The sequence below is a fragment of the Chrysemys picta genome, chromosome 9, assembly GCF_011386835.1.
Source record: "Chrysemys picta bellii isolate R12L10 chromosome 9, ASM1138683v2, whole genome shotgun sequence".
NCBI classification, from domain to species: Eukaryota; Metazoa; Chordata; order Testudines; family Emydidae; genus Chrysemys; species Chrysemys picta.
In genome coordinates, this window is record NC_088799.1 from 20,916,900 (window position 1) to 20,941,266 (window position 24,367).

The window sequence follows — 24,367 nt, forward strand, 5'->3', positions numbered from 1 at the left end:
CAAGGAAGAATTCAGGAGGCACCATGCCTCTCTGAGTTCCAAGGTGCACAAACAGCACGGTTCCCCAGGATGATGCAGCATGCTTCTCTCTCAACAGTCAGCTGAGGAGGGAGCCATGATCCTCCTTGTCCCCCCCCCCCCCCGAAATCCGAGGCTCAGCACTCCATTGAGGACAGGCAGCGTGATTGTACTTGGCACCTGTGTAGCAGGTGCAAGAAAATGGAAGGCCAGTTGTTCCCTCCCCTTCATACACACCCATACTAATGCAAGGTACAGTCTAGCTCCCAAACCAGGAGACTTTCATGTGGTTCAAAAGTTTTGTTATCACTAACATTTTCCACAGTTCTCAATTACTGCCCTAGTGTTTCATTATTTAAATCTTTGTTGTCTCACTGCACAATTTCACTTGCTTGAAAATTGGTGTTATAACAGTGCGACTAAAGATTAGAATGCCACAAGTAAACACATTGGTACATTTGTTTATTGATGCGGTGAAAGCATTATTCACATTAGTGACTTCAGTACAAACCTGCTCAACTGACTCACATGAGTAATCACAATGATTCACTCAGAACTGTCACATGAATAGAGCAAGAAGGGCCAGAACATATTTAATTTGAAGTCATTGCAAAATTCCCATTGACTTCATTGGAAGCAGGACTGAGTCTTTGACCCTAAATGGAATATAAATTAAGACTCGGGTCTTGTTCCTGAAATTTCTGCTTGTACAAGTTTTCCTTACTCACACAAACATTATTTGAGAGTAAGCCTTTGCATATCAGTCTATATGTTGAAAGAATTAATCTTCATGAAGAAAAATAGACTTATGGCCCCATTTTTTGAGAAATCAGCTTACATTAAAGGCCCAGCCAAATGTACCAGGACTCTACATTCATGCGTCTGTCCCAGTTCTGCAGTTTATTTTAAGTAACAACCTGTTCCAAAGAGTCCATGACTCACGTCACGTTATTAAAGGGAGAAAGCTGGAGACAAAAGAAAATAGTAACATCCTCTAACTTCTGTTTTGCTTTTCAACGACTTTTACTTTTGTTATATAAAGAGGAATAACCAAGAGTAATTATTATGAGTTTATAAGGATTCTGAAAAAAGAATGATTCACACTTCAGTATTTATGCAAATTCAGGTAATTTAAATGTAGTATGATGATTAAGAAAGGATTTTCTATTTAATTCCCAGGTGTGTGCATGTCCTTTCTCTTTATGCAAATTACTGGGATAGTCTGTTCTGTTCTTTTCTTCATCATCGGTTTTTCTAAAATAAAACACTGTAAATATGCACAACCGAATCCAACTCTTTCCTACAGGTTCATATCACACTGGGCAAACATTTGACGATAGCTGTATTTTGTCGATGTTTTTGCAATGGCATAGTCTTATAAAATGGTGATGAAGAAAATAGAAATGTGAATACCTATGAAGTCATCCCGGTCAGATTGTCAAGTCTGATAAATGTAGTACTTGCATCCAAACTAAGCGCCTCACTGCTTTGTGCCCTTGCATCAATTAACATTTAATTTGACTTTTTACAACCTCACTTATCACCATTTTTCATTCCTGTGAAGCTAACAAATGTTAGCTTTTCAAAGCCGAGAGTTTATGATTACTTATAACCAACACAATTTCAGAAGAACGTAATAAGAGATTAATGTACCACAAGTATGATGCCACTACAGGATTTGCTAGAATAAAAAAAGTTCCAGAACATCAAGATGAACTATGACTACACTGGCTGTCCCCTAACAAAAATGCATGTGGGGACAAACTAACCCTAAAGAACATACAGAAAAGGGGTTTTCTATATCATTTAATTCTGTTATCTATGAGATTGAGAAGATTGGGTTTATTTAATTTATAGAAAAGACAAAGAAGAGAGAGAAGGGATGTGCAAAATAATTAGTTGTACAAAGAAAATAAATCAGGCTTTTCTATTTACACTCTCACAACTCAATATCAAGAGGACAATCAAATTAAATTAAAAGGCAACAAATTTAAAAGTGATATAAGGAAATGTTTATAAAATGTGAATTGATCTCTGGATCAATTGATTTCCACAGATCACTCATTTCCACAATATACCACTGAGGCTAAGGCTTTAGTAGCACTAAAATAAAGGTATATATATATATATATATATATATATATATATATATATATATACACACACACACACATACACATACATACATACATATATACACACACACACACACACACACACACACATACACACACACACCAAAATTATTTTGCTTCAAAATATAACCCAGCTATTAACTCATGAGAGTATAACAAAGCTAGGTGTTACAACAGGTTATTCCTTGGAAACATTAGTATTGGCCACTCTCACTAAACTAGGTGGACCACTGGTTTAAGTTTCATGGCATAGTCCATAAAACACCTTTTCTTAAGGAAATGTTCACATATATCACTGGCAGCAGCTTAATCATGGAAATGTAGGGCTGAAAGGGACCACAAGAGGTCATCAAGTCCAGCCCTCAGCAATGAGGGAGGACAAATAAACCTAGACCAGGGGTTCTCAAACTGGGGGTCGCAACATTATTACACGGGGGATCACGAGCTGTCAGCCTCCACCCTAAACCCCACTTTGCCTTCAGCATTTATAATGGTGTTAAATATATTAAAAAATGTTTTAATTTATAAGAGGGGGTCACACTCAGAGATTTGCTATGTGAAAGGGGTCACCAGTAAAAAAAGTTTGAGAGTCTCTGACCTAGACCATCCCTCACAGGTGTTTGTCTAACCTGTTCTTCAAAACCTCCAATGATGGGGATTCCACAACCTCCCTAGGAAGCCTGTTCCAGTGCTTAAGTACTTTATAGTTTAAAAACATTTCCTAACCTACATCTCCCCTTGTGCAGATTAAGTCCATTACTTCTTGCTCTACCTTCAGTGGACATGGAGTCCTCTTTATAACCGTCTAATGACCTGAAAATAAAAAAAGGAATCCTATAAAGAGCTCCTGATGGAGCCATATTGGCCTCTTACTCTTCTTCTTACCTCTCCTTTGCATCAGGATGATTTGCAGTTGGGCCTTTAATATTGTCTCCTTAAGAAACTGCCGACTCCACTGAACTCCTTTTTCCCTTTTATTTTCTTCCTATGGAACCTTATCTACCAGTTCTCTGGAATTTGTTAAAGACTGTTCTATTGAAGTCCCTCGTACTTATTCTGTTGCTCTCACTCCTTCCTTTCCTTAGAATCATGAAATCTATCATTAGTGAGCTGTTCTCGCACTGGGTGCACAGTTACTCACGTAGACCTAGCTAAGACCAACCCTCTACTGCAGGATTAGGCAATATAAACCCAAATGGGCCAGCTCTTTCATGACTGCAATTGGCTTCAGTGGAGTTACATTGATTTACACCTGCTAAGGATCTAGCCTGAGGTGGTTATACTCTGGATAAAATGTGACAAATATCACTATTACTTAAAACAGTTTCTAAAAATCAACAAAACCAGACAAATTTGGTGGCAGAAATTAGCAAGGTATAGCAAAGGCATTGCTGTGCCTCCTTTGCTTGTTCATAGGAGGTCTGACAGCTGTGGCAGCAAGTATTCATTGTCTCCTCAGCCAACTACATTTTAGTAACCACTCTTTTACAGCAGACCTAAGAGTCTCCTTAAGAGACTGGATCCCAACCCCTTAGTTTATGCCCATATCTCCACTCTTCATCAGAATATGTGACTAGATCCCACACAACCTATCAGAAATAAAAGTTTAAACCTCAAACCCACCACCAAACAGCCAAAAGCCCCTTCCAAAACTGACAGGTTGGGAATGAAATAGAGCCACTATGCTGCATGATTGTCATGAGTAGCCCACTACTAGTGAAGGCTGATGAATCAGCAAGTGTTGCAAGGACAAATTTAAAGAACCCTCCCTCCTTCATTTTGAGTGTGCAGAGCACTTTGGAGTCCTGACACCTGACTGTGGTCTCCAGGTACTACCATACTACAAATAATACATGGTAACTAGTAGGCTGAAAGCTTTTGCTGCCACATGGATGTGAGCCAAATAATCCACCATCTGTGCAGTCTCCCTCATGTAACCAATGACCCAGTTGCATGCAAATTAACTACAGAATAAGGCTGGTGATTGGTTGTGTTACCTCTGATATCACAATGGTCTAGGCCTCTTGGCATGGTATAGATCAGTAGTTCTCAACCAGGGGTCCAGGGCCCCCTGTGGGGCCATAAGCAGGTTTTAGGGGGCCACCAAGCAGGGCCAGTATTAGACTCACTGGGGCCCAGGGCAGAAAGCCAAAGCCACACCATGCAGGGCTGAAGCCTGAGGCCCCACCACCCGGGGCTGAACCCAAAGCCTGAGCAACTAAGTTTTGCGGGGCCCCCTGTGGTGTGGTGCCCCAAGCAATTGCCCTGCTTGCTACCTCTTAACGCTGGCCCTGGCTTTTATAAGCAGAAAAACAGTTGTTGTGGCACAGGTGGGCTGTTGGGTTTTTATAGCATGTTGGGGGGGCCCTCAGAAAGAAAAAGGTTGAGAACCCCTGGTATAGATAACACCCATGTAAAAGCAAGGCCTATGTGTGTAAAGTCAAAATGGCTTTTGACTTTAAAAATTGGATAGTAATAAACTGTGAATCCAAGCAACGATTGAACCTGGTGATATTCTAAACAAAAGGAGCCCTCAACCAACCTTGACACTACACACATCATTTCACACTGACTCAGAAATTCTAGGCTTCGGAATGACACACAGACACATGAAAATCCTGAAATCTTATTATGAGATATATTAATAGTCCTTCAATCAAGGAATGAGGGAGCTACTTAGTGCCTGGTGAACAAACAGATGATTGGCCCCTCAGATCATGAGGGGTTATCTTGTGAGGTCTGAATGCCCTCATCTTGCAATAAAATTGAAGTCACTCAGCCCCAAGAAGTGCTCAGAACCTTGCAGGATCAGGACCTTAGGGTACATCTACCCTGTGATAAGAAATTCACAGCACCAAGCCGCAATGCCCATGTCAGCTGACTATAGGGTTGCCAACTTTCTAATCACACAAAACCAAAACCCTAGACCTGCCCCACCCCTTCCCTGAGGCCCCACCCCCACTCACTACATTCCCCCTCCCTCAGTGGCTCGCTCTCCCCCACCCTCACTCACTTTCACTGGGCTGGGGCAGGGGGTCGGGGTGTAGGAGGGGGTTCTGGGGTGGGGGTATGGGCTGGGGAATGCGGGCTCTGGAGTGGGGCCGGAGATGAGGAGTTTGGGGGGGGCTCAGGACTGGGACAGCAGATTGTCGCTCGGGGTTGGGGCGCAGGCTTACCTTGGGTGGCTCCAGTCCATGGTGCAGCAGGCCTAAGGCAGGATCCCTGCCTGTCCTGGCTCCGTGCTGCACCCCGGAAGCGGACAGCAAGTCCAGCACCTAGGCCAGGGGGCCACGAGGCTCCACGCGCTGCTCTCACCCACAGGCACTGCCCTTCCCCCAGCTCCCACTGGCTGCAGATTCTGGCCAATGGGAGTGCGGAGCCAGTGCTTGGGGCGGGGATAGCGCACGGAGCCCCGTGGGGCCCCCCCCACCTAGGAGCCAGACCTGCTGGCCGTCTCCGGGGCACAGCACAGTGCCAGGACAGGTAAGGACTAGCCTGCCTTAGACCCGCAGCACCGCCGACCAGATTTTTAACAGGGGGAAAATATTATCCATGTTCAAAGGTAAATCTCACTGAAAATGTTCCAAATGAATACAGGAAGTTCAAATAATGAAATATAATGTATTCAATGGCTTTTAATATAAAATAAAAATAAATAATACACAGCAGAGAGTACCAGTAATTCAGGATAGCATTTATGGTGTACATTCTGTGAGTAAAATCACTGAAAAGCCACTTGATTTTTGGCCTTTACATATGGAAACTCAACTTGCATTAGGAACTGAAGCTATTGAAGAATTAGAATTGATCAAATGCCCAGTGGAGGACTTGTGAATTTGCCTGATCTACTCCACTGAAGTTACAGGGAGTCTTTTCATTTACTTACATACTATCCTGAAGAGAGATGCTTTCCTAAATTGGTGCTTATGGGTCTGATACATCATTCACTTAAGCACATGCTCACATTTAACCATGTGCCATAGTGCCATCCTCAATCAGATTTGGCCATAATAATTAATCATGCTAGTGGGTCACTGCTTTCCTGTTGCAAAACATAAGAATTAGTGTTAAGAAAAAGACATGTATTTGTGTAACTCAGTATAAAACATGGTCCTGTCTCATAATTAAGTGGAAACTAAGGTAATTCGAGGAATAAGTAATATTATACACCTCTACCCCCATATAACGCTGTCGTCAGGAGCCAAAAAATCTTACTGCGTTATAGGTGAAACAAAGCGCTCTGGGTGATAGGCTCTGGAGCCTGGATCCATTTCTATTTCAATTAAAGTAAGCCATCTCATCAGACATGTTATTCTAAACCTGTCCAACTCAAGAATATTCAGACACCTTCAGTAAAGAGACATTTTCATTGTAGCTTTTCGGTAGTATTACACTGAATACAGACATTTTACAAGTTAAAAATCAAATCGTATATAACAAAAACCAGCAGATATGATCCGTTCTCTCTGCACAAGGTACATTTCCCCCTTCTCCTTCCATTGTTTATTAGTGCTTCTTAACACACCATCCTTGGTTGTTTAGAACCAAAGTTCTGTATGGCAGAATCAGATCTTATTTAGCAGTAAAGCCCAGTGCCCATCTGAAGCACTATAGAAATAAGCAACATATTAAGGTTAGATTTCCAGGAAAACAAGCTGCTTTTATTCATATAACCTGACATTAATGTAAACCATTTATAAATATTCAGCAAGATGTAAAGCTGTAAGGAGGCTACTCTAAAAATAATGCAAAAAAAGCAGTAAAACTATGAAACTGATAAGAACGGCTATACTGGGTCAGACCAAAGGTCCATCAAGCCCAGTATCCTGTCTTCCAACAATGGCCAATGCCAAGCATCCCAGAGGGAATGAACAGAGCAGGTAATCATTGAGTGATCCATCCCCTGTTGCCCACTCCCAGCTTCTGGAGCTCTTTTTAAGAATTGGTGTCACATTAGCTATCCTCCAGTCATTTGGTACAGAAGCTTATTTAAATGATAGGTTACAGACAACAGTTATTAGTTCTGCAATTTCATATTTGAGTTCCTTCAGAACTCTTGGGTGAATACCATCTGGTCCTGGTGACTTATTACCGTTTAATTTATCAATTTGTTCCAAAATCTCCTGTAACGACACCTCAATCTGGGACAGTTCCTCAGATGTGTCATGTAAAAAGAATGGCTCATGTTGGGAATCTCCCTCACATCCTCAGCAGTGAGGACTGATGCAAAGAATTCATTTAGTTTCTCCGCAATGGCCTTATCGTCCTTGAGTGCTCCTTTAGTACCTCGATCATCCAGTGGCCCCACTGATTGTTTAGCAGGCTTCCTGCTTTTGATGTACTTAACATTTTTGTTATTACTTTTTGAGTCTTTGGCTAGTTGTTCTTCAAATTCAAATTCTTTTTTTGGCCTTCCTAATTATATTTTACACTTCACTTGCCAGAGTTTCTGCTCCTTTCTATTTTCCTCACTAGGATTTAACTTCCACTTTTTAAAAGGGTGCCTTTTTGCCTCTCACTGCTTCTCTTACTTTGTTGTTTAGCCACGGTGGCACTTTTTTGGTTTTCTTACTATGTTTTTTAATTTGGGGTATACATTTAAGTTGAGCCTCTATTATCTTAAAATGTTTCCATGCAATTTGCAGGGATTTCAGTGTATCTTTTAATTTCTGTTTAGCTAACTTCCTCATTTTTGTGTAGTTCTGATTTCTGAAATAAAATGCTACAGTGTTGGGCTGCTGTGGTGTTTTCCACACCACAGGGATGTTAAATTTAATTATATTATGGTCACTATTACCAAGCGGTCCAGCTCTATTCACCTCTTGGACCAGATCCTGTGCTCCACTTAGGACCAAATCAAGAATTGCCTCTCCTCTTGTTGGTTTCAGGACAAGCTGCTTCAAGAAGCAGTCATTTAAGGTGTCAAGAAACTTTATCTCTGCATCCCATCCTGAGGTGACATGTACCCAGTCAATATAGGAATAGTTGAAATCCCCCATTATTACAGAGTTTTTTATTTTAATAGCCTCTCTAATCTCCCTGAGTATTTCTCAGTCACTGTCATAAACGTACAGCCATGGGTAGCATAAAATCCCTCCTTTACCTGTAAGGGATTAAGAAGCTCAGATAACCTGACTGGCACCTGACCAAAAGGACCAATAAGAAAAGAAGATACTTTCAAATTGGGGGGAGGGAGGGTGTTGTTTGTGCTCTCTTTGTTGTGCTCTCTCGGGACAGAGAGAGGTACCAGGCAGGGAAAAAACCTCTTCTAAAATCCTACCTGAAATAAGCATCTAAGATTACAAAAATTGTAAATAAAGCAAGGAAATGCATTAGATTATCTTTTGTTTTAGCTTGTGAATTTTCCCTATGCTAAGAGGGAGGTTATTCCTGTTTTTGGAACTTTGAAGTTGAGCCTAGAAGGGAATCCTCTGTGTTTTTTATTTGTTTATTACCCTGTAAAATTACCTTCCATCCTGATTTTACAGAGGTGCATCTTTTACCTTTTTCTTTATAAAGAAGTTCTTCTTTTAAGAACCTGATTGATTTTAGTGTCCTAAAGATAAAGGGTCTATGCTCACTTTGTTAACCTATTGGTTAGTATATATTATCAAGCCTCCCCGGGAAAGGGGGTGAAAGGGCTTCGGGGAATATTTTGGGGAAACAGTAACTCCAAGTGGCCCTTTTCCCTGGACGTTTGTCTAAATCACTTGGTGGTGGCAGCACTACCGTCCAAGGACAAAGAAAGGATATGTGCTTTGGGGAAGTTTTAACCTAAGCTGGTAGAAATAAGCTTAGGGGGTCTTTCATGCGGGTCCCCACATCTGTACCACAGAGTTCAGAGTGGGAAGGGAACCCTGACATTCACTATCACCATCGTGGTCAGGTGGCCAGTAGTATATCCCTACTGCTATATTCTTATCATTTAAGCATGGAATTACTATCCATAGAGATTCTATGGTACAATTTTGTTCATTTAAGATTTTTACTTCATTTGTTTCTACGCTTTCTTTCACATATAGTGCCACTCCCCCCACCAGCATGACCTGTTCTGTCCTTCTGATATATTTTGTTCCCTGGCATTACTGTGTCCCATTGATTATCCTCATTCCACCACGTTTCTGTAATGCTTATTATATCAATTTCCTCATTTAATACCAGGCACTCCAATTCACACATCTTATTATTTAGACTTCTAGCATTTGTATGTAAGCACTTTAAAAACTTGTCACTTTTTAGCTGTCTGCCATTACATGATGTAATTGAAAGGGACTCTTTTTATTTGACTATTTCTCATCAGATCCTACCCGTATTTTACCATCTTCCATCCTCGTCTCCTTACTAGGACATAGAGAATCTTCATTAATGGATCCTCCCGTAAGGGATGTCTGTCTGAACCACGTGCTTTTCCGCACCTGTCGGCTTTCCCCCAGCCCTTAGTTTAAAAATTAAAAACATCATAGAACAGTTTTAAGTGCCATCATGTCAGTGAAAAAAATCAGACCTGAGACTCCCAGCAGATAAGTTTAACTCATCACCATTGTAAGAAACCTTCCCACAGTCCTAACGAGTTAGTCCAATAGAATGACTATCCCAAGCCTTATTTTAAGGTAAATCCATTACTTGAGGCCCCATCCAAAGATCCTTTGCAGTAAATGGAAAGACTTCAATGGGCAAAAGATTAGCCTTATGTGTTTGGTGTCCTGAGTTCCATATGACATAAGAACAGCCATACTGGGTCAGACCAAAGGTCCATCTCGCCCAGTATCCTGTCTACCAACAATGGCCAATGCCAGGTGCCTCAGAGGGAATGAACCTAACAGGTGATGATCAAGTGATCTCTCTCCTGCCATCCATCTCCACCCTCTGACAAACAGAGGCTAGGGACACCATTCCTTACCCATCCTGGCTAATAGCCATTAATGGACTTAACCTCCATGAATTTATTCAGTTCTCTTTTAAACGCTGTTATAGTCCTAGCCTTCACAACCTCCTCAGGTAAGGAGTTCCACAAGTTGACTGTGCGCTGTGTGAAGAAGAACTTCCGTTTATTTGTTTTAAACCTGCTGCCTATTAATTTCATTTGGTGACCCCTAGTTCTTGAATTATGGGAATAAGTAAATAACTTTTCCTTATCTACTTTCTCCACATCACTCATGATTTTATATACCTCTATCATATCCCCCCTTAGTCTCCTCTTTTCCAAGCTGAAGAGTCCTAGCCTCTTTAATCTCTCCTCATATGGGACCCGTTCCAAACCCCTAATCATTTTAGTTGCCCTTCTCTGAACCTTTTCTAGTGCCAGTATATCTCTTTTGAGATGAGGAGACCACATCTGTATTCTCCTTCTTATTCTCTATTCCCTTTTTAATGATTCCTAACATCCTGTTTGCTTTTTTGACCACCTCTGCACACTGTGTGAATGTCTTCAGAGAACAATCCACGATGACTCCAAGATCTTTTTCCTGATTCATTGTAGCTAAATTAGTACACATTATATTGTATGTATAGTTGGGGTTATTTTTTCCAATGTGCATTACTTTATGTTTATCCACATTAAATTTCATTTGCCATTTTGTTGCCCAGTCACTTAGTTTTGTGAGATCTTTTTGAAGTTCTTCACAGTCTGCTTTGGTGTTAACTATCATGAGCAGTTTAGTATCATCTGCAAACTTTGCCACTTCACTTTTTGCCCCTTTCTCCAGATCATGAATAAGTTGAATAGGATTGATCCTAGGACTGACTCTTGGGGAACACCACTAGTTACCCCTCTCAATTCTGAGAATTTACCATTAATTTACCATTAATTCCTACCCTTTGTTCTCTGTCTTTTAACCAGTTCTCAATCCATGAAAGAACCTTCCCTTTTATGCCATGACAACTTAATTTACATAAGAGCCTTTGGTGAGGGACCTTGTCAAAGGCTTTCTGGAAATCTAAGTACACTATGTCCACTGGATCCCCCTTGTCCACATGTTTGTTGACCCCTTCAAAGAACTCTAATAGGTTAGTAAGACATGATTTCCCTTTACAGAAACCATGTTGACTTTTGCTCAACAAATTTATGACAATTTTATTCTTTACTATTGTTTCGAGTGAACGCCCATAGGGCAAAACTCCTCCCAGTAAATCCATTGAGCAAAATTAAATAGTAAAAATAGGTAAATGGTTCCATTTGTGTGTAGACATTGCAATTTGAGATATTGCTTAAGGACATTTTAATTATCCTGTGGAAAAGTAAGGTGTGTTGGCTCCTTAAAGATATCCAGAACCTAAAAAGAGAGAAAAGCAAGACAGAGATAATTAGTGTGAGAATTTTGTCCCAGTATAATTTCATAAAAATGTGTGACTAGACTTGGTAATGATTTTAGCGAAACTAAAGTATTCCAGTGTCTGGAATAGTTCACATTACATTGCATGGGTTTCATTCATGTTTAAGCAATTTATTGAAATATCTTGGGTCCCTTTCCTGCAAACACTTATGCTTGAGTACGTTCACTCATGTGAGCAGTCCATTTAAGTGAATGGGACTATTTGTGTGTGTAAAGTTACTTGTGTGTCTGCAGCGGGGCTGCCCCTGGGGATTTTTCTCCTCAGGGTGGAAAACATTTTCAGTGTCACCCAGCAGTTTACCCAAAATAAATAAACCCCAAAACAAAACCACACAACAACAGATGAGTGGAGCAGCAGAGTAAAATGAATGACTAAATAGACCGAGTGATGTGCACCCCACACTGGTGATTTGGCACCATTAAAAGTTGTGACTCAGGGTGATTACCTTGCCCCTAAGACTGGCCCTGGTTTTACTGGATCAGGGACCTAGTTAGTTCATTGGAGCCACATTAAAATGTAACTTTTTTTTTTTAAAAGATGACTTTACTATTGTTTCGACTAATTTGCCCGGTACCGACGTTAGACTTACCGGTCTGTAATTGCCGGGATCATCTCTAGAGCCCTTTTTAAATATTGGCGGTACATTAGCTATCTTCCAGTCATTGGGTACAGAAACCAATTTAAAGGACAGGTTACAAACCCTAGTTAATAGTTCCACAACTTCACATTTGAGTTCTTTCAGAACTCTTGGGTGAATGCCATCTGGTCCCCGTGACTTGTTAATGTTAAGTTTATCAATTAATTCCAAAACCTCCTCTAGTGACACTTCAATCTGTGACAGTTCCTCAGATTTGTCACCTCAATAAAGGGTGCAGTTTGTCCCATATTTCTGAGAGAATCATGAAAAAATTAATACACTATACAAAAGCATGCATGCATATCCTTATGAATAGAATATTACTTCCCTTAATAAAGATTTGTCCTGTATTTTACATACATTTGTCCATTATTTCCTTAAAATCCAAGTAATTGCTCAATGACCCAAACACAAGTAGGGAGTTTAGATAATAATGACATTGTCTCACCACATTCTCCCAAGGATAGGAGTCCCTTTCAGCTGTGTTAAAACATAGGTGCAGTTCCAGGTCTATTAACTCCAAGTCCAGGTTGACTGAGTGATATGCACCACTTGGGTTGGCAGCTGAGAGGACTTTGAGTGCAAGTTGGCAGATCTTGAAAAGGCACTCATACCACAGCGATAGGTGATTTTATAGGAGCCTAACTAGATATTTAGATTCTGACCTCACTTACACCAATGTTGCTATTCAGCTGCATCTTCACATCTGTATCAGTTCAATTCATTTTTCTTCCCATAAGAAAATAATCCACTATTTTGGCCATATTCTCAGCCCTGCTCTGCCACCTTTGTGCCATGGAAGTGTTGCCATAACGGGGCATCTGAGGATTTCCCTTGCATTGTTGGGTGTCTCAGGCAAGTGACCAGAGCACCTGAACTATGGCAATCCTAGGCCAGTGAAATGGTCACTAGGGAGCCATTAATGGTGTGTAAGTTATGACAGCCCTGCTATTGTTCTAATTGACATGGAGACCCAAACAAGCTCCCAGCATCAAGGAAGCACAAAGAGGATTTTACGCTTCAATTCGTCCTCCCCCCAATCCAGCCCAGCATAGATTGGCTGGACTTGAGAATTTTTCCTGGTTACAAACTTTCCTGAATGTAGGAAAAATATGTACTGTATATTCTGAGAATGCCGTATAACAACCAATATCAACGTACCACTTTATCTTAAACTAGAAAGGATCCTTTAAATTACCCTGTGGAAAAAAAAGAATCTAACACCTTGTGTTGATTCTGTGTTGCCTTTGAGGGCTCTAGTTACACTGTAGCATTCAGCCATGCTTCACATACCTCAGTGGACATGCTTCGACCGATAGTCATATCGAGAGTAGAGAGGGAATAGATTTATTTACTTTATAGACAAGGTGCAGCTTGGCTCACAGCTGTCAGAAATGATATTGCTTTACATGAAACTTATTAGCTCAGGGTCCCAAATGGCAATTTTATTGTTCAGAAATAGTATGGCACAGAAGGATAGACAGACATTTGGTGGAGGCTTATTAGAAGATTTTTATTTAAGTGTAACCCCCAAGGAGATTATCTAAATTCTTGGGGTTCTGTCTGCTGGCAGCTCAGGAAAGAGGAGAAGCCATTTTTGAGTCAGTTTGGAGCCAGCCAGGGCAAGGTCAGGACTGGCTGTGTGGGGAGCTAGTAAGTCCCAGGCCTGCATGCCAGATTCCTCCTGAGAACTGGCCTCTAGGGACCTGAAAACAAGATCCCTCAGCTGGGTTTTTCCTTTTCCACTGGAAATTCCCAGTTTGTAGAGTTTTGCTGGGAAACTTCCCCAGCCAGGCTGAGTTAGCCCTCCAGCTCCCTAGGGGAGACCAGTCACCACCTGGTCAGCTCTGCTCTGTCTGCTAGTCCAGGGCTGCTGCCTGCTGTGTGTGTGTCTGGACGCTGGGCTAGGAGACGACAGTTTGGATTTTAGTACAGATTTTAGTACCTTGAGCCCTGCACCCCTTTGTGGTGAGGGGAAATCCTGGGACGGAAGCAGCCTGATTCCTACCTGAAGAGGATCCCTGCCAGCAGAGATCAGCCCCTCTGCAGTGACTGAGGAGTCCAGAGTCATCTCTGAACCTGAGGATCATTCATGGAGTTTGTGAGTGCACCATCTTTCAGTTAGTCAATCAGGGAATTTGTTTTGGGGACTCCCTACTCCCTGAACTGTGTCCTCAAGCCAGGGAGTAAGGGTTTGGGACTCTATAACCAGCTGCATATTAAACCTCTGGAGCGATTTACCACCTTCTCCCACTTGTGAGTCCTTTGGGCTGTACTGAACCGAATCAGCCACACTGCTAAATCACTGCAGAGAAGAATTTTGTGGACATAGGTCATCAAGGGCCCCAACAAAGTACACGTACCAATGGGACACTAATCTTACATTTGCTACATCAAGTCACGTGACTGGGGAAAGTCACGGTATTAGGAGCGTGGGCACCAGTGAACCTAACAATAGTGTTTTACCCTGTTATATTTGTCTCCTGTTTAATATAATTATTGTGTTGAATATATTGTATGTGTTTGTGTTATTTCTTGGAAGTCTCCAGCTATCTGGCAAGTAAGTGGGGATTACCCTGTGGTTAGAATTTTCCTCCCAAGCTGCTCTGGTGACCCTGCCAGGAAGGAGCGAGGGGCATGGAGGCACCGCCAAATTAATTAATAGGAAAAAATAAAGAAGATACACCCTGCTGAGTGGGTGACAGGATCCAGAAGAACCCAGACCTGTCCATCAAAATCTGTAAGCAGATTGGCATTAAAGAAGGCAATCGGGTGGAGAGGGGGCACTACATACGTACTAACATTGTTGTGTTTCAGAGTTCTTTACAGCATAAGGGCCAATCCACCAGTTATATTTTTTCCTTTTATTTTTAATTAAAATGAATTAGCGCTTATAAAAGGTGCCAGAGAGGCAGTGGCATTGCAATGTTCTCCAAAATGCCTGCCAATGGCCTTTGACCTGTGCACAGTGCTGCTAATAAGAATGACATTTAGTGCCAGAATGCAATGAGCCAACACTTGTTGATTTGCTTGGTGGTTTGGGTGCTACAGAAGATGCACATCAGCCAAAGAATGGTGGTCCAGATCTCTGGGGCCAGTCCTAGACTGGAACAAACTCCGACATGAACTAAAGACCATCACAAACCTCACTACCTTCTGTCACAAATACAGGCTGCACATCTTCGACACATAGCAGTGTGTACCAAGCCAACCCCCTAGCAAAACAAAACACTGCACTGCACACAGAGTTTTCCTCCTGGACAGAGGATATGAGAAAGGATGAACCACATGCGACAGAAGATAGTCCAGTGGTAAGATGCTACCAGAAGACATTATGGTGATTAATGTAGTGTAAGACCCTATGTAGAACAGAATGGATTGATACAAGATCAGTGTCGTTGGGCTGATGTTACTTTCTTCTTTCATGACACAACCCAGCTCATAAATAAAGGGTAGGGAGATGGAATTGGGTCTGCCAGTTCTGCATGTGGAAGAAAACATGGAAGGGAAGCTCATAAGGGCTATGTAAGCACAGTATAAAATGTTGTCCACTGACCACGAGGATTAAGAGACAATTGCCCATATGATAGCAGTTGAACAGAGGTGTCAGCTTCTGCTAAACTCACTAACCTTTCACAAACGCAAACCAAATAAAGATTTTCAGGTGAAATAAATGCAATTAATTTTGACTTGACATTTTAGAAAGTGGTCAGTGACCAGGGAGTTGGGCATGGATCTTTGAGTGGTTATGCCAGCTTCATGAGATAGATGGGCAGAGAGAAACATATTCTCCCCAGTTGGGGGAATCTTCTTTCATCGTCTATACCGCAGGATGGGAAGAGGAGTAATGATGGCATAGTGCAGCCTTTGAATAGAGGACAGGGAGATTATGAATGGTGGTTGAATGGGATGCAGGCCTCATGTTGAGAAATCTGGAGATAGGGCAGCTGAGATGCCTAAGACAAGAACATATAGGGTGACCAGATGTCCCGATTTTATAGGGACAGTCCCGATATCTGAGGCTTTTTCTTATATAGAAACCTATTACCCCCCACTCCTGTCCCAATTTTTCACACTTGCTGTCTGGTCATCCTAAGAACACATGCCTTTTCCCTTGCTGAAATTTACTGAGGACAAATATACTCAGTCTGAGTCTTAAGGTTTAATTGTAGCATGTCACACAATTTTGTTGGTTTGATCAGCAAAAGTGGAAGAGGTTTTTTTCCCAAAACATTTTCACAAAAAGATATTGGTAGAGAAAAATTTAACAAATGACTGGTTTATTTTAACAAATAGCTTACATCACCATCATACTCCATAAAATTCCCCTTAGCAAATATTTACTAAATATTCCTCTATTAATAAAAATAATTCCCAAGCATACCAACTCTACAAAAAGCTGGGATATTAGACTTCGCTGACAAAATTTTCAACAAATTATCAGGTTAGTTTTTCAGATGAATTCCCACACCACTTGTATGTTATCAAATCAAAATAAAGTCAGAATATGAAGCTCTTAAATGTAACCATTCCTGTGATTAAAATTCTCCTTAAGGAAATAATGCACTAAACAAGAGGCTTAGTTTAAGATCCTTAAAAGTTCATGCATATGCCGCTGGAGCTATCAAAGGGCCCATAAAACAATTTTCAATAGGAATTGACCCATATGCCTTATGCTGTTTTTCAGGCAGTTAGTCTAATTAAGCCTCTTAGGCAGGTTACAGCTCCCCAATGGGATCTGAAATCAGTTTACATTTAGAATAATTTCTCAAAATCTTTGAGCCTTTGACTGATGTCCCAGCCAAGTGGGGAAATAGTAAGTTCCATGTTTCATAATGGAGGGCCAAATCCTGCTTTCCTAACTCACACAGGTCCCCCAGTGAGGAAAGCACTTAGTTACATGCTTAACTTTAAGCACGAGCTTACATCCCATTAAAATTAAGCACATGCTTAAAATATGATTTCTTGAACTGAAATCACCTTAAGCACAAGTTGTCAGTCAGAATCAGAGTCACAGCTAGAACCATTTATGTCATAGTGGTGCCACTCACATGAGTAAGGAGGACTGGATTTGGTCCATATGCTGCTTTATGTTCCATATGAAAGTTCTGACTCATGAATGACAATTGGCTGAGTATAGACACGATGAATCAACAGTTTCTGTCATTCACTTCTTCATCAAGGTTAGCAGTATTAATCAATTAGATTAGTAAAGAGCAACAATAGATTTTTCAAACTATCCTTCCAAAGAAAATTGACAAGTTCAGAAAAAAAAAGTTACATTTAAGAAGTTTATGGCCATAATGGAGCAACTTCAGATTAAAACATCCAGAAATAGTGTAACAATACATATGCTTTTTTCCCTGCACATCATTTACATTTACATGCTAAATACAAGTTAGATTAGGTCAGTAGTTACCTCTCAAGGAAATAAATCTCAACGCTCAACTCATCAGAAGCCAATGAGCCAAATTTACTGCAGGTGTCATCTCTGAAGTCCATGTCCACTTGCGTCAGCGGTAAGTTTGGTTCAATAGCTATTTATTGTTCACATATTCGATCAGATCTCTCTGTATGAAATATAAACACTTTAAAAAGCCTAGTTATTCATCTATATTTAATGTATTTCAATTAAATGGTTGCATTTATTTTAAGCATTATGCATATGGACAAAATAAATCATGAACACTTTAAACATAGCAGCAAGTATACAAGTGTTTTCACACCTGGCTCCATGTTGAGTGTCAGTGAAGACGAGTTATTCAGAGGAAACAAGAGTCAATTTTAGCAGGTAAGTGAAAGAATTACAGTATTTTTTAAACATTTAGGGTGGGATTTCCAAAAGCACGGAGCATCAACTAACTCTGCTCTCAGTGAACCATGGCAGGGTTAGGCCAACACGGAGCACTTCTGAAAATCCCACATTATAACATCTGTATATGAGAATCAGATCCTGCAAACTCTTACTGCTCAGCATAGTGCTAACTACCATGCATAGTCCTATAGTAGCAACACTCGGAGGAACTATAGACAGTAGCAGGCATTATGCTTGATTGAAAGGACATTCAGGAACAGGCTCTAAGTGTACAAAAGTTGTATACAGAGTTTTTTAAAATAGTTGGGAATCATAAACCAATGTTTGTTTGTTTTTCAAGGTAAAATAAATTGAAATTTACCTTTACCTGTAATTCATCATCTGAAACACACATAATATATGGAAACATTATTTTCCTGTAAAAGTCACTGAAAAACTACTGTTAAGAAGCAAACTTTCTTTAGATTTAATTTTATAGCTTAAACTAACTTGAACAATAGTCCTGGAATTCGGAGTATTCTCAAGGTCAGTCAAACTTTTATTACCCGTATTTTATATCAAGAGACGCCTCCAAACTTTTCCCCTCAAAAAAGATGTTGAGTATAATTACATTGTCTAGATGTCAGGCTAGAAGTGCAATATGATATTCATAAAATTGGTGTCACCGCCATGCTCTGAATATATTCATGGGGTTTTTTTGCAGATCGTGAAATACCATTAATGGGACTGAGGAAAGAAAAGGTTCTGCTGCTTAAAAGGAAAAAGTGAAAATATTTTCTACCTAATAGGGCCTGTAACGGGGAAATATATTGCTTCCGTTAAGTTATTTGACAAAGTTAGAATATTAGCAAAGGGAAAGCAGACACTCCACACAGATTTCACAGGAGGTGCATTCGTGTGTGTGCACATGTACACTTGAGCAATTTCATGTCCTCAGGTAAATATTTGACATTAAAATGACTCATATTTATTATCTGTGTGACTGCTCTTTGGGTTTTTAAAGGTCTGGGTGATCTTTATTCTTATATGAAGAGTACACTGAACTGTTTCCCCTTGCCCTGACTGTCACCCTTCCCACCAGTGATCCAGTGCATTCTATGCACCTCACTGCATAGACTTTTCCCTCAGGGAAATGCTCATGTAAATCTAGAAACTCATACCAAGAAGGCAAAGCATGAGTGCTATTGTTAAAAATACAAGTTAAATGAGGGGGAAGTTCATAATTAAAACTAAGGGGAAGAAAAATAAAGCCAGGATCATATGGACACAAATCACATTTTCAAAGAATGACATGCAATTTAGCACAAGTACTCACAAATGTGTTAATTGCCCATACAAATGGATACACATGCAAAACATGGCTCAATTTTGAGGCTCATTGTAGATTGCCAGATATGTTCCCTGAAGCTCCATCAAAGAAGCTGACAAAAACCAAAAATACAGCACCAGATTCATCAGTACAATCTATTTACTTGGTGCCATTATTAAGGTTCTCAGGCCAGTGACACAACCTAGAACAATCACTCAGCTACTCTTACAAATGTCGGGGCAGGACTGGCACTGAATCAGGAAACCTCAAGCAAGCAAAGCATAGACACTGGGGAGAACTGCTAGCCTACAAGTTGGAAGGACTAGAACATGGTATCCAACAGCCAGAATCAACTGCCATAAAAATGCTGTCATATCCACCCCTGGGAATTTCAAAACTACATTAAGGGCCAAATTCTACACTCCTTACTCAGACTAAAGCGCCCAGTGATAAAACCACTGGACATAGGCAACAAATGTGAACAGGTTGCAAATCAATAATATATACCACAGATATTATGCATCTGCTCCATGGAGCTGTGCTAGGAATAGGTGCTACAACAACAGCTCTGAGCCTATCTGGGAATGCAGCATGTGGATGTTGTGTACCATGAGCACCTGAGACAGGATAAATAGGACAGGCACTGCAACATTGTACCTGGCATCAGTACTATGACATCAATATGCAGGTTGCAAAAGTGCACTTCTTGAAGGCAGACAAGGCTAATGTGAGCCAGCAGCCACACTGTATGTAATCTTTTACTAATCAAGCAACTAATGTTTACAATACAACACATAAGTAACCTTATTTGTCTGCCACTCTGGAACAGCCTTTAAAAAAAACCTGTGTGCTGTCTGCAAGAGCATCACTTTTGGGGCATTATTTCCTCTTTTGTCAAGTATAATTTGCAGTTGTGTGCACAAAAAAGGACAAAGCCACTTACCGATTGCTACAACATGCTAGATATTTTTCATTTCCTTAACTAAAATCCATTCTGAGTACAACTGCTGAAAGGAAATAAACAATTTTCTGTGTTATTCTAGTAATTCTTCTTGTAAATGATGCATTATCTGACAAGCACAGAAGAGTGACCTTGGCATTTCTGGTTAGCATGCCAAATACAATGTTATGAGCTCTTGTTTAAAAAAAGGTGTCATTATTTAGCTTCACTGGTCAGTGAAACAATTGACCTAGTGAAAGAAAATAACTCATTAGCAAATCTGCATCTCAGAAAAAAAGTAGCAGTTGAAACTATAGAATTATAGAAAGCTAACAGGGATGCTGTATCATAAGAATAGATCATATTATGGGAGAAAAAATATTTTCCATTGTTAGCTATCAAATAATGACTATATAATTATTTCTGATAATTCTGTGTATTTTCTGAAATATTATCTTAGCTAGAAATGTAATCAGAATGACTCCGACACTTGGGCTCCATTAAATATAAATTCATTGCTTTTACTAAAGTATATCTGAAACATTAGAAAGTTTGAACGTTACCAATATGCATCTGGGAATATGTTAATATCAAAGAGCAGTAGAAGGGTGATCTATAAAAACACAATCTATGAAGAAATATACCAGAGAACACAGTTAAAGATAATGTAATTATTTCACATCAGTTGACCTATATTAATGATAGAGACTTAAAGTGATTGGTCCAGATACTGATATCCTTTATTTAACTTCCCCCCTCCCTTTCCAGCTGTTCTGAAATATTGACTTTGTAACTACATCATCATCAAGTATTTCAAATTGAACTGACTGGATGTGAGGCCACATAAATAAAGCAACAGATATTAGAGCCACAGGTATTCCCAAGCAAATATCATCCATTTCCTTGAAAGAATAAGCAAAAATGTGGTGGTTATATCTAACCAGAGATTGGATCCTGAGCCAGAGCATTTCACATGTAAGAAAACATGGCACAAAATGAAGATATTTAGCTGCCAAATTTTATGTAACTTCTTGTGTGATTTTAATGCAAATTAAAGAGCTTATTTGTATATAGCCATAAATTTAAGCTTTCAGAAAACATACCCTGCCTGCCCCAGTCAATGATACGGAGCAGGGCATGTAGCAGCAGAAAACACAGTAGCTGTGGCTGGGGTAGGCAAGTGGGCACCAGAGGGTGTCTGTAGGAAACTGGGTGAGCTACTGGCTGGGGAGTTGGACCCGGAGTTAGGGGGCTGCTGGGAGAACAGGTGTTGGGTGGCTGCCTCGGTTTCCTAGAAAGGTGCCAGGGAGGATAGAGAGGGGGCAGCAAGGATCCTGGTGTAGTTCACTGAGGCCTGAGGCAAGCAGGGGCCAGCCCAGGACTCCTCATCTTCTGGTGGGGTGGGGAGGTTGCTGCTGCCCATATCACTGCCATCACCTCCAGTTGCTGTCACTTCCATTGTCTGCTCCTGACTGCTCCTTCCAGGCTGTGATCCAACAGGGCAAGCAGTCAGAAGGGAAGCATCTGCTTGGCTTTGCAGTGGCCCCTTATGTCCAGAAGGCATAGCTGCAATCAAATGCCTGTTGCCTTCCCACGGCTCAGTTGGATGTGTGGCAAAGTAACTGAGATACATACAGATGTGACAGGGCTGCCAACTGTGACAGCATCATGCCAGATGCAAGATACATGACAGCCACATTGATAAAGGGTTACACCAAGATCATCAAAATGCATGCCTAAAGCTAGATACTGAAATCCATATTGGAGCACCTAAATTGAAATAAATTTGATTTGCAAAGGTTCTGGGCACCCACTATTCCCCTTAACTTTAATGGTTCAGCACACATGATTTGTTGCATGGTAATTATTACATTTGTTGCTTTGATTTAAGCATCTATCTTTAGGCACCCAGGTTTGAAATATTTGGTCTTTGCCTATAAAATGAATGGAAGGAAGGAAGGAAGGAAGGAAGAAAGGAAGAAAGGAAGAAAGGAAGAAAGAAAGAAAGAAAGAAATTGATACTCCTTCTAAATCAAACTGAGCCCAACTCATGAAATCCAGAACCAGACCCTGAATTTATTACAGACTAAAGAACTATAAGAAGTTTCCACATCACAATGACCTTGATCAGACAAGTGGCCAACAAGGAGGAAATAATGGCAGTACAGAAAAATATGGAGATTAATTTATCCTTGGAAGGGTAGATAACATGATGTTTTGTTATTAAATGTCAAAGTGAAGGCACACACATATGTCAAAACAACACTGAAAAATTATCCGAATTACAGTGGAGTTGCATCACACGCGCATTTAAACTTACGCTCATTGAGCGCGTATAGTTGAATTTGCGTATGCCCCAGAGTGAGCATGAGATGGGAGACGTGAATCTGCTGTTCCCTCAGTCGGTCTCAGTTCCTGCATGCCTCTCATAGTGTGAGCATCTCGCCACGCTGAGCGTGATTCTAGTGTTTAAAGAGATGTATTTTTCATACAATATGGCCTCTAAACGCAAGCCAACTACTTCATCTGGTGCTCAACTGAAGAAACAGTGATCTGTTCCAACGCTGCAGGAAAAACTGGCTGTGTTGGGCTTATTGAGAGACAGTATGTCGGTCTCCAACGTGGCGAGTAAATATGGCTACAATGAATCTAGCATCCATGCCATCAAGATTCGAGAGAGAGAAATTCATCAAGCCGTGGCAGCAAGTGCTCCAATAACTGCTAAGGTGACGAGCCAGGTGCATAATAATGCTTTAGTGAAGACTGAAAAGGCATTAAACTTATGGCTGGAAGACATGAACCGTAAACGTGTGTCTATCGATGGCAACATGTTGCAAGAAAAGGCTCTTAGCCTCTACACACTGTTTAAACCTCCCGCTGAAGAGGGACAGCCTTCTGATGAGAAGGAATTCAAAGCCAGCCAAGGTTGGCTTAACAGTTTTAGGAACCACTTCAACCTCAAAAACGTGCAAGACTACTGGTGAAGATGCATCTGCCAATAAAGAGGCAGCAAAAGCCTACCCCGAACAATTAAAGAAAATCATAGAAGAAAAGGGGCCATCTTCCGTAACAAATTTTTAATGCTGACAAGACAGGGCTCTTCTTGAAAAAAAGTGACCAACTTACATTTTGTACTTACATTTTGAAATCAGAAAAACAAGCCCCTGGCTTCAAAGCAGCTAAAGCCCGTGTGACTGTGTTGTTTTGTGGCTATGCAGCTGGGTATTTAATAAAGCCGGGCTTGCTCTACAGGGCTGCAAATCCCTATGCCCTAAAAGGCAAGAACAAAAATCTCCTGCCTGTGTTCTGGCAATCAAATAAAAAAGCTTGGGTGACGGCAGTATTATTTCTGAATTGGCTCCACAAGTGTTTCATTCCAGAGGTCAAGCGGTACCTCGAAAAGAAAGCACTTGACTTTAAAGTGTTGCTGATCGTAGACAATGTTCCTGGCCACCCTGAGGCACTCCGGTTTGCACATAATGACGTTGAAGTAGTCTTTCTCCCCGCTAATAACACCTCCATCCTCCAACCTCTCGACCAAGGCGTGATTCGCTGTTTCAAGGCCATGTACACGAGGCTTATGTTCTCACGGATACATAGTGCTATGAATGCTGATCCCAATCTTAACGTGATGGAGTGTTGAAAGTCCTTCAACATTGCCGATTGCATCACTTATATTAAACAGGCAATGGATGCAATCAAGCATGGAACAGTCAATGCATGTTGGCGAAACCATGGGAAGAATTGGTGAATGATTTTAAGGGTTTCCCGACCATTGACAAAGAAGTGAAACGCATTGTTCAGGTGGCCAGACAAGTGGGTGGTGATAGCTTCATCAACATCCTTGAGGAAGAAATTGAAGAATTAATTGAGAGCCATAGAGAAACATTGACTAACGAAGAGTTAGAGGAACTGATAAAATCGCCTACAGAAGATGAAGATGATGGCGACGAACAGGAAGAGCCAGCAAGTTGGAATCTTCATAAATTTGCTGAAGTGTTCCAAGCAGTGAAATACTTGAATGATTTAATTTCTGAATACGATCCCTCTGTGGAACGAAGCCTCAAAATCACACGTAGTATTATGGACGATTTGAGACCGTATGAAGAAATGTTTGAGCAGCTCAAGAGACAACAGCGACAGTTGCCGATCACCATGTTTTTCAAAGAAAAACAACCAG

The 24,367-nt window shown here is 40.8% G+C and overlaps 1 long non-coding RNA gene across 1 annotated transcript in view; it reads right to left on the reverse strand.

Annotated features, from left to right (window-relative positions):
* Nucleotides 1-11,255: 11,255 nt before the first annotated feature.
* LOC135973565 (uncharacterized) overlaps nucleotides 11,256-24,367 on the reverse strand; it is an 87,639-nt gene continuing 74,527 nt past the window's right edge. The window contains exons 3-4 of the long non-coding RNA XR_010590471.1: nucleotides 17,543-17,693; nucleotides 11,256-11,425 (exon numbers count right to left, since the gene is read on the reverse strand). This is a non-coding gene — a long non-coding RNA (uncharacterized LOC135973565). The remainder of the gene's footprint in view (nucleotides 11,426-17,542; nucleotides 17,694-24,367) is intronic.